Genomic DNA, 14,876 nt, shown 5'->3' with positions numbered 1-14,876 from the left:
TTTTTTTACTTGTTCATGCCACCCTAAAAGCTGGTTTTGCAGACAAACTGCTTTTGCTTATGTTGGGGGTTTTTTTGTGTAAGATGTGTTTACGTGAGTGCTGCGTAGACCTTCTTGATGACTTCTACAGAGTAGGATTCTGTGTGCTTTTGCATTACATACTGTGCCTTGCAGAAGATACCTCTGAGTTATTGTAATGCCAGCTTTCCGTTAAGTAACAAACTATGAAAAAGTTTAAATAAAACACCTTTGGGAATAGTAAATGACAAATTTCTTTGAATGTGGTTTACGAGAACCTTGCAGCCCAGTCTCCTAAAAGAAGCACCTGCAGTCTGACTTTATAGCTGAGACGCAACTAATTGGCAGGGAAAAACCTTGCTAGGATTTCAGTTTACAGCCTATGATACACAGGGTTCTTTTTTCCTTGTAATGCTTTAAACTGAAATTGAATTTTAAATTAATTTGACACTGCTGTTTTCAAGTCAGATAAATTACCATGTTCCTTTTCCCTCCGTTCATAATATATTTGATATCTTACTATGAAAGTATTTCCTGAATTTATATTAATATTATACATTTGCCTGTCCTTACTTACCTTAGGGGGGAAAAAAAGAAAGTGAAACATAACTGTGTAGCTGTAACAAGTATTGTTTGCAATTTGACAGTGATATGGTTTTGTAGATTAGGAAGTTTCCAGTTTTATTTCTGTTGTTCACTGTAGAAACTTGTGGTTTATTTCTGTGCTTTTTCACATAACTTTGATTAAACAGTGGCCCTCCAAGCTCTGTTTTTTGAGCTACCGTGCATGTAGGTAACTTTTATTTGCTTTAATTCATCAAAGGGTCATATTCTTCACTTCAGTGTCCCATTTACACCTTCATGGTGTTAATGAATCAATGGCTCAGGTCCTCCAGAGTGTCAGAGTATAAGTCTGGGGGCTTGGGGTGCTTTTTTTTTTTTTTTTTTTTTTTAAATGTTTTTGAGCATTTGTGTCTTTTTAAGCTGCTAGACCCACACTGCACAGGTGTAAGTGCTTGTATAACACACCAGGTAATTACGAATGTGGTCAGCAGTGTCTTAATCTGACACCTGGTAGCATAAATATCTTTTACATTTGATAGTTTACACCACTGGGAAAAATATTATAGAAAAGCTGCCTAAAAAAAATAAATTCTGGGATGTCTTTTTTTCCTAATTCTCACACTCATGAATGAACAAAACTTTCTCATAAAACTGTATCTGGAAGAGCATATACTGAAGGACATACAGTGGCATAATTTACAATGTTGGCATGCTGGGCAAAGTGTGTTTCTTTTGTTCCTGGTAAAAAATGTGTTTAATGCCATGGGTCTTTATATGTAAGTTGAAATAAGGTATGAGAGTATATCCCTCCCTCCCTTCTCCATTTTGCACCATCTGGCTTCCTGAAGGCCATTAGCCGCTCCTGAAAGTTTCAGCAGCCCTGAGGCTTTAATAGAGGTCAGGACAGGCAGAAGTAAAAATTACCACACACTTCCAGTCATAGGCTTAGGGCTGGAATTGTAGCCGGGGCTTTTGGTGAGCATATTAAAGACCACTGCTTTACTTGCCCACTCTTTCCCTATTTTTCAATACCAGTATGAACAGAGAGCTGGACACTGTTTTTACTACCAAGCACAATGAAGGAATATTTGGAATATTTAATTTCTATGAGTGTATTAATGAAGGAGAAATAAACTCCTCTACCTTAAACAGGATAAGAAGTTACACAGACCTGACTAACTCAGCCAGAAATTCTCTTAGGCAAAGGAATGCCACATGAAATTGGAAAGTTCTCCTGCAGTCAAATCAGAGTGAAATACCAGAGCCTTAATTTGCTTGCTTTTCATTGTCTTGCAGTCCCCCTATCTCTTTTCTCCCTTTCCTCCTCCAATCCCTTGAGATATTCAAATGGAAAAGCTTTCTTTTGAAGGTATTTACACAAAGAAGGTGTTCGGCAGCAGATGAGATTTCTTCTGATCAAAAGCATCTTAGTGTGCTCTGATCTTTCCCCAGAACCTACCTAAACGTGCAGAAAAAGGACTCTTGCTCCGTACTGTTGCAGTTAACGGATCCTTTTGGTGGACATTGTCATTGCACATTCTAGGGGCGTGCATCCGTGCGTATCAAGGCGTATTTGTTTGAGTCTCGACCAGGATATATGCCAAAGAGATTAGACTTCATCTTTCACCCTGGGGAGAAGAGAGCCTAAATGGGTTTATCATGGGGTTTTCATTCACTCTGTCATTTCTCCCTTCTTTATAGTTCATTGCTAGACTTCTAATTTTTCCCGACAGCAGCATACACCCCTGCAGCTGGCTCTGCATGATTCCCTCCTCCTAGACTGACACAAGAACGGATGCACAAATATCCTGCCGTCAGGGTGCCTCCTTTAGCAGACACTGCTCCCTCTCCCCCCTGGAAAAAGATCTGTCCCCTCTGCAGCACTCTCATTTACCACCTACTAGTTTTGCCTGCTGAGCCAAGATGCTGCCCATGACCATTATCCTGCCGATGCTAAACATCAGGAAATAGTTCTTTTCTGACAAAAATACAATCTTTTTTTTTTTTCTTCTCCTAATGACAATTATTAGTGTAAATTGGAGTGCCTTTGGCAATTGTATTTGATGCAAACATTACACCGTACAGCAACCAGCTCTTGTGAAAGGCGAGAGCTGACTGGTGGTTTGAATTCTGAGCTGGAGGATGAGAAGGACTGTCAGGAGCAAGAATTTTGGCCAAAATACAGATCTTTAGGAGGCCTTAAGTTAGAGGTGGAGAGCCCTGTGTTCTCTGAGGCCCTGTATTAATTCAAAACGATTGCTTTGAACCATTGGGTGAGGGCAGTGCTGTCAAATCCAGGGCTTCCAGCAGCTGAACTCATCCAGTGCATTGGCAGTTTATAAATCAAATGGGACTTGTGGACTGTTTACAAAGTATTGTTTGAAAATCTCTTCCTTAGCCCTCCATCCTCCCTATAGCAGTGGAATAGAACAGCTGGCTAAAAATCAATGGAATAATAGTTTAAAAGGAAGCAGTTTCTGTTCCCATCCTGAAGATGAAAGCAGGCACAGGATGAATATATGATGTACGGGAAGAGCTTTGTCATCCTTTACCACCAGCAAAGGGATAGGTAGCGGTCAGCTTCTCTTCCAAGAGTCTCTTCTACAAAATACTAGATTTCTCAAATAGGTATTTGGTGTTAGCAGTGTGCTGATAGTCTGATATTCATAGTTGCTTTTAGAATTGAATGGTATTTTACTTGAGCTACAAGTATTTGGCTGTTTTCTCTGCTGCTGTCCTTATGATGATTCATATTGCAGTTATTTTAAAGAGGCGGATAAACTACAAGTGTTTATATACAAACAGAATATGGCATTGGCTGCCAGAAACCAATCTCACTAATATTTGGCTTGCTAGGTTGCCTCATGTTTCGTGTTTTGGCTATCAGAGAGAGCAAGCTTAAATATAATTGAAAAGGGTTTCTTTCTTTCTGAGTGTGCTCAGAGCTAGGGGTATTTTCTGCTTCATAAATGCTAACAATTGATTATAAAACATCAGAGGTGTTAGCAGTGTCGGTGACCTTCATCTAGCCAGCTGGAATAATAGGGAAGACTTGCTTTAGGACATGCTGCTGTTGCTGACAGGTTTTGTTGCATCTGCAGCCAACTCCGTATCATTAGCAAAGAAAAAAGGTGGATTGAGGAGAGTAGATTGTAAATGTAACAGTACTCATTCCACTAAATTCACTTGAAAAATGATCATTTTTTGTGTTCTGTACTGTTCATGATCTTCTAATTAAGCCTGGAGGATTCTGGATCCAGGCTTTGATTTGAGCAGTATCGGCTGTCCTCCTTTCAGAGAAGCAAACAAAACTTCTCTTGCTGCTGGGGTCTAAGTCATGAACTGATTTCTCTTCCATGCTTTGGTTCCTACACATTATTAGGAATCCCAGTTTAATGACTTCATGTGCAGAGCCTCATCCCTGCAGCAGACCTGCCTGCCAGCTGCATGTCAGGTACAGCTGTTCCCAGGATGTTTAAATTTGACTTTGCATCTCAACTATTCCCACTTAATACAGTGAGCTTTGAAACAAACTATAGAGGTGTTGAAGAAAAAGCCTTCCATGTCTAAAAACAGTCTCCTGAGACGCTGTTTGAGGCTAAGGCTCGGCTTTAGAGCTGGTGATGGTGTTTATTTGAATTTATTTGATTAGAATACAGCAGCAGCTGTGATTCTTGAAAAATGAGGGAAGAAAGAATTTGTATCCTCTTGCTTGGTAGACCTCTGTGAGTAGTTTTCTAAGGGGATTACCCCTTTCTTGCCTTGGTGTTCCCTTGCAGCAGTAGCAGTCCAATGGCCGATGTGCTGGTTAGGGTAAGGAGAGAAGGTATCTGTGGTTCTTGGACAAGGGAGATGAGGGCAGAGATGGCAGGAGTGTTAGACTTTGAAGAGCAACATAAAGAAGACTCTGTTGGACTTGAGGAGAACTTTCCAATCCTACATGGCATTTCTTCTCCTTAATGATGGAAAAAGTCAGTTTATTTTTTATTTAAGTATCTTGTCTTTATAATGTTTTAGGACCGGAATTCTTGCACGTTATTCCCTAGATAGCTCATCTTTTAAATAATGTCTCTATTACTCTCTAATGAGAGCAGGTATATGGAGAAACTGAAGAAGTTCTTTGCTATGCACTTCCTTTTATTTTTAGATGGAAATAAAAATTTCATCAGGCTAAACCTTACTTTCCATACTCATTAACCCCCAGAAAGCTGAAATAAGTATAGATGTAGGCTTTTTGATAATATGCCCCTAAAAGTTAATTTCTGAAGTGAAGGGAACCTGCAAGGTGACATTACTTTTGAAAATTGAGCCTTAATAAAGGGCTTCATTTAGGCATCCAACCTTGAAAATGGATGGTGAACTATGCAAGGGTTGGGAGGGAAAGCCGGGAAAAAAAGGAGGTGCAGGAGAATGACAGTAGAGGAAAGTGAAAGGTAATTTAAGTCCTTGGTTAATGCCCCTATTTGAAACTAGCAGTGTATTATTTGGTTACCCAACTATTGGCAGCTCAAAGTCAAATTCTTACATAAAGTGTTCTTGCACAGACTGGGCTTGGGTAAATTTGTCATGGGTCTTCTAGAAAAGTGGCCCTTCCAAGGCAAAGTTAGGATGCTCTGTAAATAGCTTTCTAGTGCTTTGCATGTTCCCAGGACATCTTAAGTTGAGAGGGCACCACAGTAGAGAAGAGCAGAGAACCACCCTTATTGATACTGGCAGCTGTACCAAGTTTCCCCTTTTATAAGGCTGTTTTGAATCTCCACCAGTCAGACAGTGTAAATGTCCATCACTGGGTCTCGAATGTGAGATGTTGCATCACTCCTGTGCTGTGGGAGCTGAGAGTCTGTTCTGTTGTTCCAGGTGAGAAGAGCGAGTGGGGCAGCCCAGGGCTCAGTTCTGGGGCTCGCCTGGTACCCGCTGGAGCACAGCTGAACAAGACTAAACACCAACACCGCATCATCTCCTCCTGAAGATTTTTTTCAGGTAAGCTCCCTTTTTCCTTTTTTAAATACTGTAGAGTTTTCTAAATGGGAAATTATATTCCATTTTTCTAGGGAAATTTGTTGCTATTCATCAAGACTTTCAGACATTGCTGGAGCATATAATAAATGTTTATTACAACTAATGGAGATAAAACTTCTAGGAGCCAATCTTGCAAGAGGCATTAAAAATTAGCAAAGAAAAAAAAAGAAGGAATGAACAGCTTGGCAGAAGTTCTCTATTCATAAACCTATTTATAGATGGTGTGCTGGGTAGAAGAGCAGGTTTGTGCCTCTGCCAGCAAGATGCTCCAGCCTACTGCTGTGCTAATGCTTGCCCTAATTTTGCACTTACATTCTGAGTCTCCCGGGGGATGTGGAGCAGATGTGTGATTGACCTGAATCTCGAAGGTGTGCAGGTTTGACTGCATCTCAGGGTGGTCAGAAGGATTCTATCAACTTCTTTTCCAGGACGTGTTCGTGTTGATTAGCATGTGTTGACTTGACAGGTTTCTCAGAAACCAGCTTGTAAAACCTTTTTCCAACTAAGAATTTTCTTTATCCTCAAGTGGCCAAAGAGACCTGAAGTGAAGATTGACAGAGGGGTTGCACAAACATGGCTCTCTCTCTGTTCTGTAGCTGCAAGGTGGTTTAAAACCATTTTGGCAGTTTGCTTGGTGCTGGCAATGCTCCTGGAAGCACTGCTGTTGGGAGCACTGGTTCCAGCTCAGTGTGAGCCTGGAGGGGAAGGCAAGGCCTTTCGCTGAGATCACCTGTGCCACCTTAATCTCTGTTATGGTAATAATTGACCATAGACTGGTCTTTTCAGAAGATAGCAACTTAGCCTTTCCAGCAAGAGAAGCACGTGTCTCCAGTCCAGCGCCAAAGAGAAGTGAAATAGTGAGAGAGAAAATTTACAAAGAGCCAAGATAAAAAATCAAGTGTATTCTAGTGTTTAGCTAGTATCTGGCTGCATGCCAGTTTGGGAAGAGTTTTGTTGAGGTTTGGGTTTTGTTCTTTTTTCTGGATGCTTCTGTGCATTAAGTTTTACTTCCCCTTAAAAACTAATTTGAAAGTGAGGGATCAAAATACAGTTTTACATGCATGTGAGCTGCAGAATGAATAGAAGTGAAGACAGCTGTTCTAAAAACCCGAATAGTACGTTCTGCAGTCACACATTGATTTATGTACCCAAAATCATGATTTTTTTCAAAATGTAGGAAAAAACACAAAAATAGCCACTATTTAAGCTTATTTAGAAATACACATCGGGGAAGATGAGTATCACTAAGGAACAAAGGTGGGTCCTGTGGGAGATGTGAACCTAAGGGTGGACTCACTGAAAGCAAGTAATAGCAGAGTAATTTCTGCTGTGGAATTTTAAACCAATTATGTGAATAACAGAGGATATGTTCTGAAAGTAGCCAGAAGTGCTTTACTGTGGGTATAGCTAACATGGTTTTGGAAAGCCTTTGCCTGGCCAGGGTTAGCAGCTGGGATGGCAGGAGTGCATGTGTGTTTGGCTGTACATCAGTGCCTTGCTGAAAGTCAGCCTTTCCCAACCTGCCTCTCCCATGGTAAATCTTCAAAAAAAAACACACGAAAGTGTGTCTCATAATAGCAAGGGCCTCAGCTTGTTTCTGTGTCTCTCTGGAAAGTTATAGAATCATAGAAGTCTGATGTTTAAAAGATGCTTGGTCTTAGATATTGCAATGATTAAATCTTTGATAAATTGCATCAAACTACTACAAACTTTTGTTGAAATTACTTCAAGTTTCACAAACTGGGCTGATTAAAGGTAATATTTCAAGAAGTCTTCACTGATCCAGTTGTTTGTTGAGCTCTGTTCCTTTGAAAGGAAGATTAGCATCTTTGCACTTTTTAATAAAACGAGTACTAAAAGTCCAGTGTCAGCAGTTTGGCTTGAACACCGGACTATGTGGCTCATTGCTCTGCAGACCATGGAGGATATTAATGTGGATATTAATTTTGTTCATTCCTCCATCACAAAGAAAATAGAAGTGCTCATACAGGAGAGTAAAATAGTTTATGGGATTCTTCAGCATTGCCTTTGTTAGTATGCAGTTATGGACTTTGCATAGTAGATATAAAGTGTTTCCTGGTGTTAGAGGTCTGTAAATAAGTATAAATTAGTGGAGGGTTTTGTTTGCTGTGTGTTTTTCTTACAACCATTAAAGTACCTACATGGTAGCACTTAAAAAGAGAAACAAAGCCTATGAGATCCGTACTAAACTTCCTTTTCTGTCTACAAGCTTTTTTCAAACTTCATTAATCTTCAAAGTCTTCCCTTGAAATGGGTGGCCAGTGTAAGCAGTTCTGCAAATTCATTTCATGTGAAGATTTTGTCTCTAAAGTTGTTCAAGTAAGCATAGCTGCAAATCTGATTCACTTGTGTGGCAATGAACTTCACATGTAAATCGTGCTTCTAATAAGTCCGTATTGTGCTAGAAGGTGCTAATGGCTGCCATCAATCAGAGGGCTGGTAAAAGTTGTTCTCCCCTTTTCCCCCAGACTAAATGAGACAGCAATTAAATGCCCTTTTGTTGAGTGATAGCTGAGACAATGGAAATCAATGTCCAAAGCACAAACCATAATGGCAAGTCTTAAGTATAAGCTAAGCCATGTGTCCCAAGGGATTGGCACGTTGATTTGCTTACAGCTGAGAAGGTATATGAAAGGGATAACAGGGAGTGTAGACAGCAGGAGAAGCAGTAATGCTCCTTGGAGCAAAGCCAGAAGGGAATATTTGCTGGGAAGACTTCTTCAATGGGGCCACACTGCTGTTATCTTGCCTCTGTGCAACCCAGGCTCAGCTGGTGGTACAGATTTGATCTGGAACAGGCCCTGGCATATGACCATGATCAGAAAATATGATACCAAGTTTGTTTGTGGTACGTTTTTGTGTTGGCTGCTCAAGAACAGGCAGTATCTGATCTGGTATGAAGCCTAATGATACAAACTTCGCCTTTCAGCTTTTCTGAAAGTGCTTCAGCTGGCAAGGTGAGTTTGTACTGAACCAAGTGCTGTTATTGACATGGTTTAGACCCCTGGAACAGGATTTGTTGCACTGTCAAGCTGCATCCTGAGAACAGCACCTCTTCCCTACCCCCCCGCACCCCCACTTCCACCTCCCTCCCACTTCCACCCCCAAATGCCATCACTTTGTTTTTTGCTTTACAGGTGCAAGACTTACTCTTGTGTCTCTCCATAATAAAATTGCACTGGAAAAAACAGTTTGCTCATCCATTTCTTGTAGCTGAAAACAATCCCTTGAGATCCCTAGTGCTGGTTAACAATTTTGTCCAAAGGACATCTGGTCACTTAGGTGGCTGAACGTGTTTTTCCTGTCTTCTTCACTCCAGACCTTCTCTAAAGCTAATTATGTCAATAGGACACTTCCTTTTGACTCCAGCTCACAATTCTGTGTTAGTTTTACTGCCTTGCTGAAAGGGCCTTAAGTTACTCCTGTGCACAGGGCTGCATTGTCTCTAATCTGTGTGGGTTTTTTGTTTTGGTTGGGGGTGTTTTTCCTGCTCTTGTGCAAAACTGTAAATGCATTGAAAACAACAAGCTATTACATGTACTAACAGCAAGGCACACTGCTGTCATGCAGCTCATATGCTGTTGGCAGAGACTGTGGCTATATGATGCTTAGCAGCAGCTCAGCTGAACTGAGAGAAAGTCTTCTGCAAGTTTAAGGCTCCAAAGAAATGTTACAGTAAGAAATATTTTATTTTTGTGCCGGAAAAGTGTTACATGCAGATGACCAGACTAATCTGAAGTAACACTAGTATTTAATGAAAAGAAAATACATCTAAAGAGAGTTCATTATTGAATTTGTTCCGTGAAGTGCTGTATCTGTCACAGCTCTTTTAAGTGTTTGAACAAAGGAAAACACAACTACGTGTATTAAGAGGCCCACAGAAATGTGCAGGTGTAAGGAATGGACTCACAGAAAACCTGCTAGTTGGTATTCCTTGTCCTTATTGCTTGGTGCTAAGACAGTATCTTTTCCTTGTGTCCCCATCAAGGAGACTCTTTTCAAACTTTGCTGCTGCATTCTTGTTTAGTCTTTGGTTTTATAGTATTGACAATTACAGGGAATGACACTGCGCATTCCCATTGTCCTCATATCAGTTCAGGTGTTCACCTCTGATGTTAACTCTGCTTCTAGCCTTGATGCACCTCACCTGTGCATCATGTTCTCTATTAAAGCAGAGACCCAAGGAACCAGGAGAGACTCTGTATAAGTATCAGTGTAATGCTTTGAGTGAAGAGTACTTTAGTGAAGACCTTAGATCATTAATGAAATCTTCACTATTACCAGCACTGATACCTTTTCCTAAATATTAAAGCATTCTTATCTATATAGATATAATAATTAATCGTACAATGTGGCCAAGATGATCATAGGCATAGAGAGTGCAAAAGCTATTTGTACTGTTTTATATTTTATTATTCTGTATGCAATTTTGAATAATCACAGGTTAGAGTTTTTTAAGCCTCTACATCTATATTGCAAGCCTTCAGCAGTCCAATAAAGCAGAACCATTTGATGTGTCCATTACCTCCTGCAAATGCCTGGGAATACAATGGAGTAGCATGCAGACTTCAGAGCTGTCATGACAGGTATTAAGAACGTGTCAAATCCCAATGATGACTGATAACATATCTGTCATTTGTGATGGGATTATTAGGAAGAGGAAAACCACTAGGAGAAAGATACTCTAAGAAAAAAAAAGAAAGGGGGAGGGGAAGACGGGGAGAGAGGATTTACTGTTCTTTGGAGCTGCCTGGTTTAATTAAGCCTTGTCTAGTCCATAAACAAATCTATTAACTTTCTGAATGCTTTCGCGGCTTACGCACTTCAACGCTGCAGCAGTAACTCCATGGAATTTAGGTTTCTCTTTGGTGGATAGTTGCAAGATAGGTATTGTGGCTATGATAAAGGTTCTTGACCAGTACACGGAAACAGCTAGTACTGTATTTTTTAAATTTTGTTTTCCAATTGAGAGTTTAACAGAATACTGTAGAAGAAAGAATTCAGTAGGCACATAAGATGTTTTCTGATTGAAACTCTTCATAGAACGGAGGAAGGAAAACAGTCTGCTAGTGCCATTGATTTGCATCTTTAGTTAGCAAAAGGACATGAAGGATTGCTTTTTCTTTTTCTTAGTCGGGATGTGTGTATCTTGGAAACAAGGCTGAGCTTCATCTCGCTTGTAAAACTAGGTTCTGCTGAATGAGTCCAAAGTGCCCAGTACACAAACTGATGTATTTCAGGTGTTTTAGGCTGAGCCATAAACACATCAAAGGCCTGAAAGCGGTTAACTAGTAAGACAAAAGAAGCACCTTACTGTATTACCTTCTGGTACTCAGCAGTGCCAGGACAGAGGAAGTGACCTTTGTGCTTCTTGCTGTCAGCAACTTTTTGGTGCAGGAGTATCCCCAGGAGTGGCTAACCAGTAAAGTTATCTCATATGCCCTTCCTCCAACCACCCAGCTCAATTTGAGGCATACTAGATGTCAGTTGAGGGGGAGAACTTGAGGTTTGATGGTCTGAGACAACTATTTCTAGCTGTCATATGCTCCCTTAAATCCCCTTTCAGCAGGATTCAGCAGCCTTTGAACAGAGACTGATAACCAGATTGTTCCTCTGTCCTTTCTGCCAATTCATCTGTTGGCTTTCTGTGAAAAAGGACCTGGTCTGTATCTCTGGCCCTTCCACAGGCATAGACAAGATCCTGGGGCCCCAGTCCATTGGGGAAGCAAAGGTAGTGGAGGGCAGCCCAGTGCCCAAGTGGGCATTTGGGTACCACTGGACTCTTGCTGGAGAGCAGCTGCTATGTTGGCTGTATTCAACCAGAATGGCTGATGGGTTGGATAATGCATCTGGTGGCCATCCACACAGGTTAATGGGTCAGAGAGGAGCAGCTGCTCTGAAGGTAAGCAGGAGGCCAAAACCTGTTCTTGGGTTTGTGGAGCAGAGATGAAGAGTAGAGAGAGAAGACCCGTGTGAAGTCTAAGCTGTAGCTGTTGCTGCACAGAATGAGCAATGTTTGTTTGATGTTTAAACGATCACTGGTAACTGAGGAGCACACAGTGGCCTAGCCAAAAGCAAACACTGTCGGGCGGCTTTGGACCCCATTCCTCACAGTCACCGATGGCAAATCAGCTGCCCTAAGCTGCCCATGTTGCCTTCTGTCACAAAGTAAAGACAGGCTAAGGCCACCTCACTCCGGGTGAATCCACTGCTCTCCTCCGGTAGTATGAGCTCCTCTCTCAGGTGAGGTGACGCTACAGCAGCCCTGCCGTGGGGCAGGGAGCATGGTGGGGCAGTGGGGCTGGTGGCCAGCCTCTCACCCCTGAAGAAGGATGTGCTAGAGCACATGCCAATGGCTGCATGGGCACCGGCGATGTGGGCACAGACTCTGAATTGTGGAGTGAGCTACAGCAGAGATGGTGATGGTACCCACCGTGTGTTCCGTAGGTGAAGAGCATGCACCAGGGCTGTTGCAGACACCTGTAGGCTCATGCCCTTGCTCACCTCATGGAAACTCGCTTGCATGCCTAGGGCCTTGGGGAAGACCTTTCTCGCCCTCCCTCCCCCATCTCTAAATGCACATTTACACCACCCACAAAGGTTCTGGCTGAGCAAAGACCAAAGAACATCCTGAAGCAGAGACACCAGGTTTTAAATGTGATGTATTGCAGCTTATTCATTTCCCAAGGTGGTTCTCTCAAGGGCCTCATGGCAACCATCCCAAAACAACTAGTAATTTGGGTACTTCAACCCAAAGCTGGTTTAGCTTAAAAGTTGTTAAAGGAGCCTTATATTTTTTTTTTATTATTATTATTATTATTTCCTCCAGAAGCTGAACTCAGCATTTCTTCAGAGTAACTTGAACTGTGCACCCAGAAATCATTAATCATACTGTAAAATCTTGGATTCAGCTTCCCCCTTTATAAATAGGAGATTAACATACGGGTTGTTAATGTTATGTCTTGCTGGCTGGCAGTACCTTGCTTCATAGCGATTCAATATGGTTTTGTAAAGAGGAAGGGCTGTGGAGAACAGCACTGCAGGGAAGAGCCTTCCTCCACCAGTCACAGGTTTGCTTTTGGCCCTGGGTAGATGCAACACAGATGTTCATGTATATTGATGATGGGCAGCCTACAGTGTGTGACTTTGCTCTTCAGTGGCTACCCCTTTGGGAGGAGACACCAGCACAAATAAGGACTTGCTGGCAGCATTCACAGACTACTTTATTTTTTTTCCAGTGCTCTCATTGTCTTTCATCAACTCCCATATTTAATAGATTTATGTAGTGAATGGGTTTTCTGTCGCGAGAAAGAACTTCACTAAAATGCACATGAGCTTATAGTACTTCTCTGAGGGAAGCTATTCCTTCCCTGTACTCTCTCTCCCTTCCCCAGTTCACTAGGTTTTGTCAGTTTAAAAGAAGAAATAGAAGCATTTATCTAGGGGGTATTGCAAAAGTTGACTTGAGACACAGATTTGGGTTTGGGTTTTTTTTTAATCATTTTGCTGTACATCCTGAGATAACACAGAAAATCATGAGGTTTAGGGAGTCACCTCTGAAGATCATTGAACTTTTAATAAAATTCCTTTAGGGTCCAAGGTCAGCACTGCCCTGCATGGTCTCAGTTCTGTTTTACACGTGCTCACACTTAGCTACACTCCAGTTCTTTATTTATTTGTTTTTATTCAGTGGTAGTTTTAGAAGCATCCTTTGAAAACCAAACCAGACTACCACTACTATCCAATTTAAATACACAAAAAACACTGAAACACTGCTTTTCTTTGCTGAAAAACGCCCAGCAAAGAAATCCTTTTGTAAGTCTAACTCTTGAGTTCATCGCATATTTGAATGAAAACTGATTTCCATGTTTGTTTGGACAAAATGAAGTGTTTCCAAAAATTAAAGAAATGGGCAATAGTTGTGGTTTCTGTTTGGGGGAGGCGAGCTGGAAGGCAAAATATTGCAAAACTACTTTTGCTGATAACAAACAAAGCCCAAAGGGAGATTTCTGTTTTGAAAATATGTAACTGTTGACATGAGGATGTTTGTTAGAATATTTTTAGTGCTGATAAAGGAAAGCAACATTCATTGGAGTTTTGATAATCTTGAATGAAAACACATGTTAATGCCCTTGGATTATGGGGGCTTCATTCTGCTCACCATCCCTGTCTTCTTGCTCAGGGTGCTGGTAACCCTCATGACAACTGGTCTACTATTAACAACTGAGGCAAAGAAAGCATTAAGTAACTCAGCCTTTTCCTCATCTTTTGTCACTATGTTTTCCCCCAAATCTGATAAAGGATGGAGCTTCTCGTTAGCCCTCCTGTTGTTAATGTATTTATAGAAACATTTTTTATCATTGTGGAGCAGTCATTGAAAACATTTTTAGTGTTTTTACTGTGCTACCTGACAGCAAGATCTCTATAGTATACAATTTTCTTCTGACCTCTTACACACCAATTGTATTGGGAAAACATTAATTAAATGGGAACAATATATTTGTTGTGACTTGAAGTTGCTTTTGTCACAGTTGCCATTGTTCAGGTTCCTGAACAGGAATGAAAGAGTCTGCTTAAAGATGCCCTCCAAGTGCTCTGTTTAAGGATGGGTTTTTGTTCGTAACTGCCAAAAAGTAGCCGCAAACTATAAAAGGAAAAATTCCCTTCTTTGCGATTTCAGTCCCTTGAGTCTTGATACAAAAGGGTTTATATTAATTCACTTCCAGATTTAGCTTAATTTAATTTTAGCCTCAGTCATGGGCTACCAATGTGTTTTGCTCTTCCTTAAATGGACAATGTATCCTTTAGTAACACCTTGAAAAGTTAGTAATTTTTAGAGTGATACAAAGAAAGGTGGGACCTTGTGGAAACTCAATTGGAGTCTTGTTTATACACTAATTTTTAAGGGTTTTTTTTTCGTGATAGAGTATATTGAAAAAGTCTACCTTAGTGCCCTGAACAGACCAGTGGCTGTAGAAGTTATAGAGCTGGTAGTTGCTGTCATCTAAAGATCATGAGGTAGATGGAAGAGCTGGGAGACTGAGGATAAGATTTTGCATTCAGAGTCCAGAAAGCCATGTCCCTGTGAAACGGCTTGGAGGCCCACTGCTTCTTACTCCCCTAATGATGTAATTTGGCTTGACAGAACTAATTGTCTTCTCATAAGCCCTGGTTTTCTTATTGCATATCACATGATATGGACACACAGCATCTTCAAATGGAAGACAGATCAATTCTTTTTACTGTCCCAAAAC

At 41.1% G+C, this 14,876-nt stretch overlaps 1 protein-coding gene across 7 annotated transcripts in view; it reads left to right on the top strand.

Annotated features, from left to right (window-relative positions):
* The window catches only part of PLXNB2 (plexin B2), a 258,286-nt gene that overhangs the window by 76,009 nt on the left and 167,401 nt on the right, over nt 1–14,876 (top strand). For all 7 annotated transcript variants that reach the window (XM_030479224.1, XM_030479220.1, XM_030479225.1 and 4 more), the window contains one exon: nt 5,440–5,562. The gene's annotated coding sequence lies outside the window, so the exon portion shown is untranslated. The remainder of the gene's footprint in view (nt 1–5,439; nt 5,563–14,876) is intronic.

The sequence above is a fragment of the Strigops habroptila genome, chromosome 3 (genome assembly GCF_004027225.2).
Source record: "Strigops habroptila isolate Jane chromosome 3, bStrHab1.2.pri, whole genome shotgun sequence".
NCBI classification, from domain to species: domain Eukaryota; kingdom Metazoa; phylum Chordata; class Aves; order Psittaciformes; family Psittacidae; genus Strigops; species Strigops habroptila.
The sequence above is the reverse complement of the archived record's forward strand: the minus strand, read 5'-3'. Positions and strand labels throughout refer to the sequence as shown.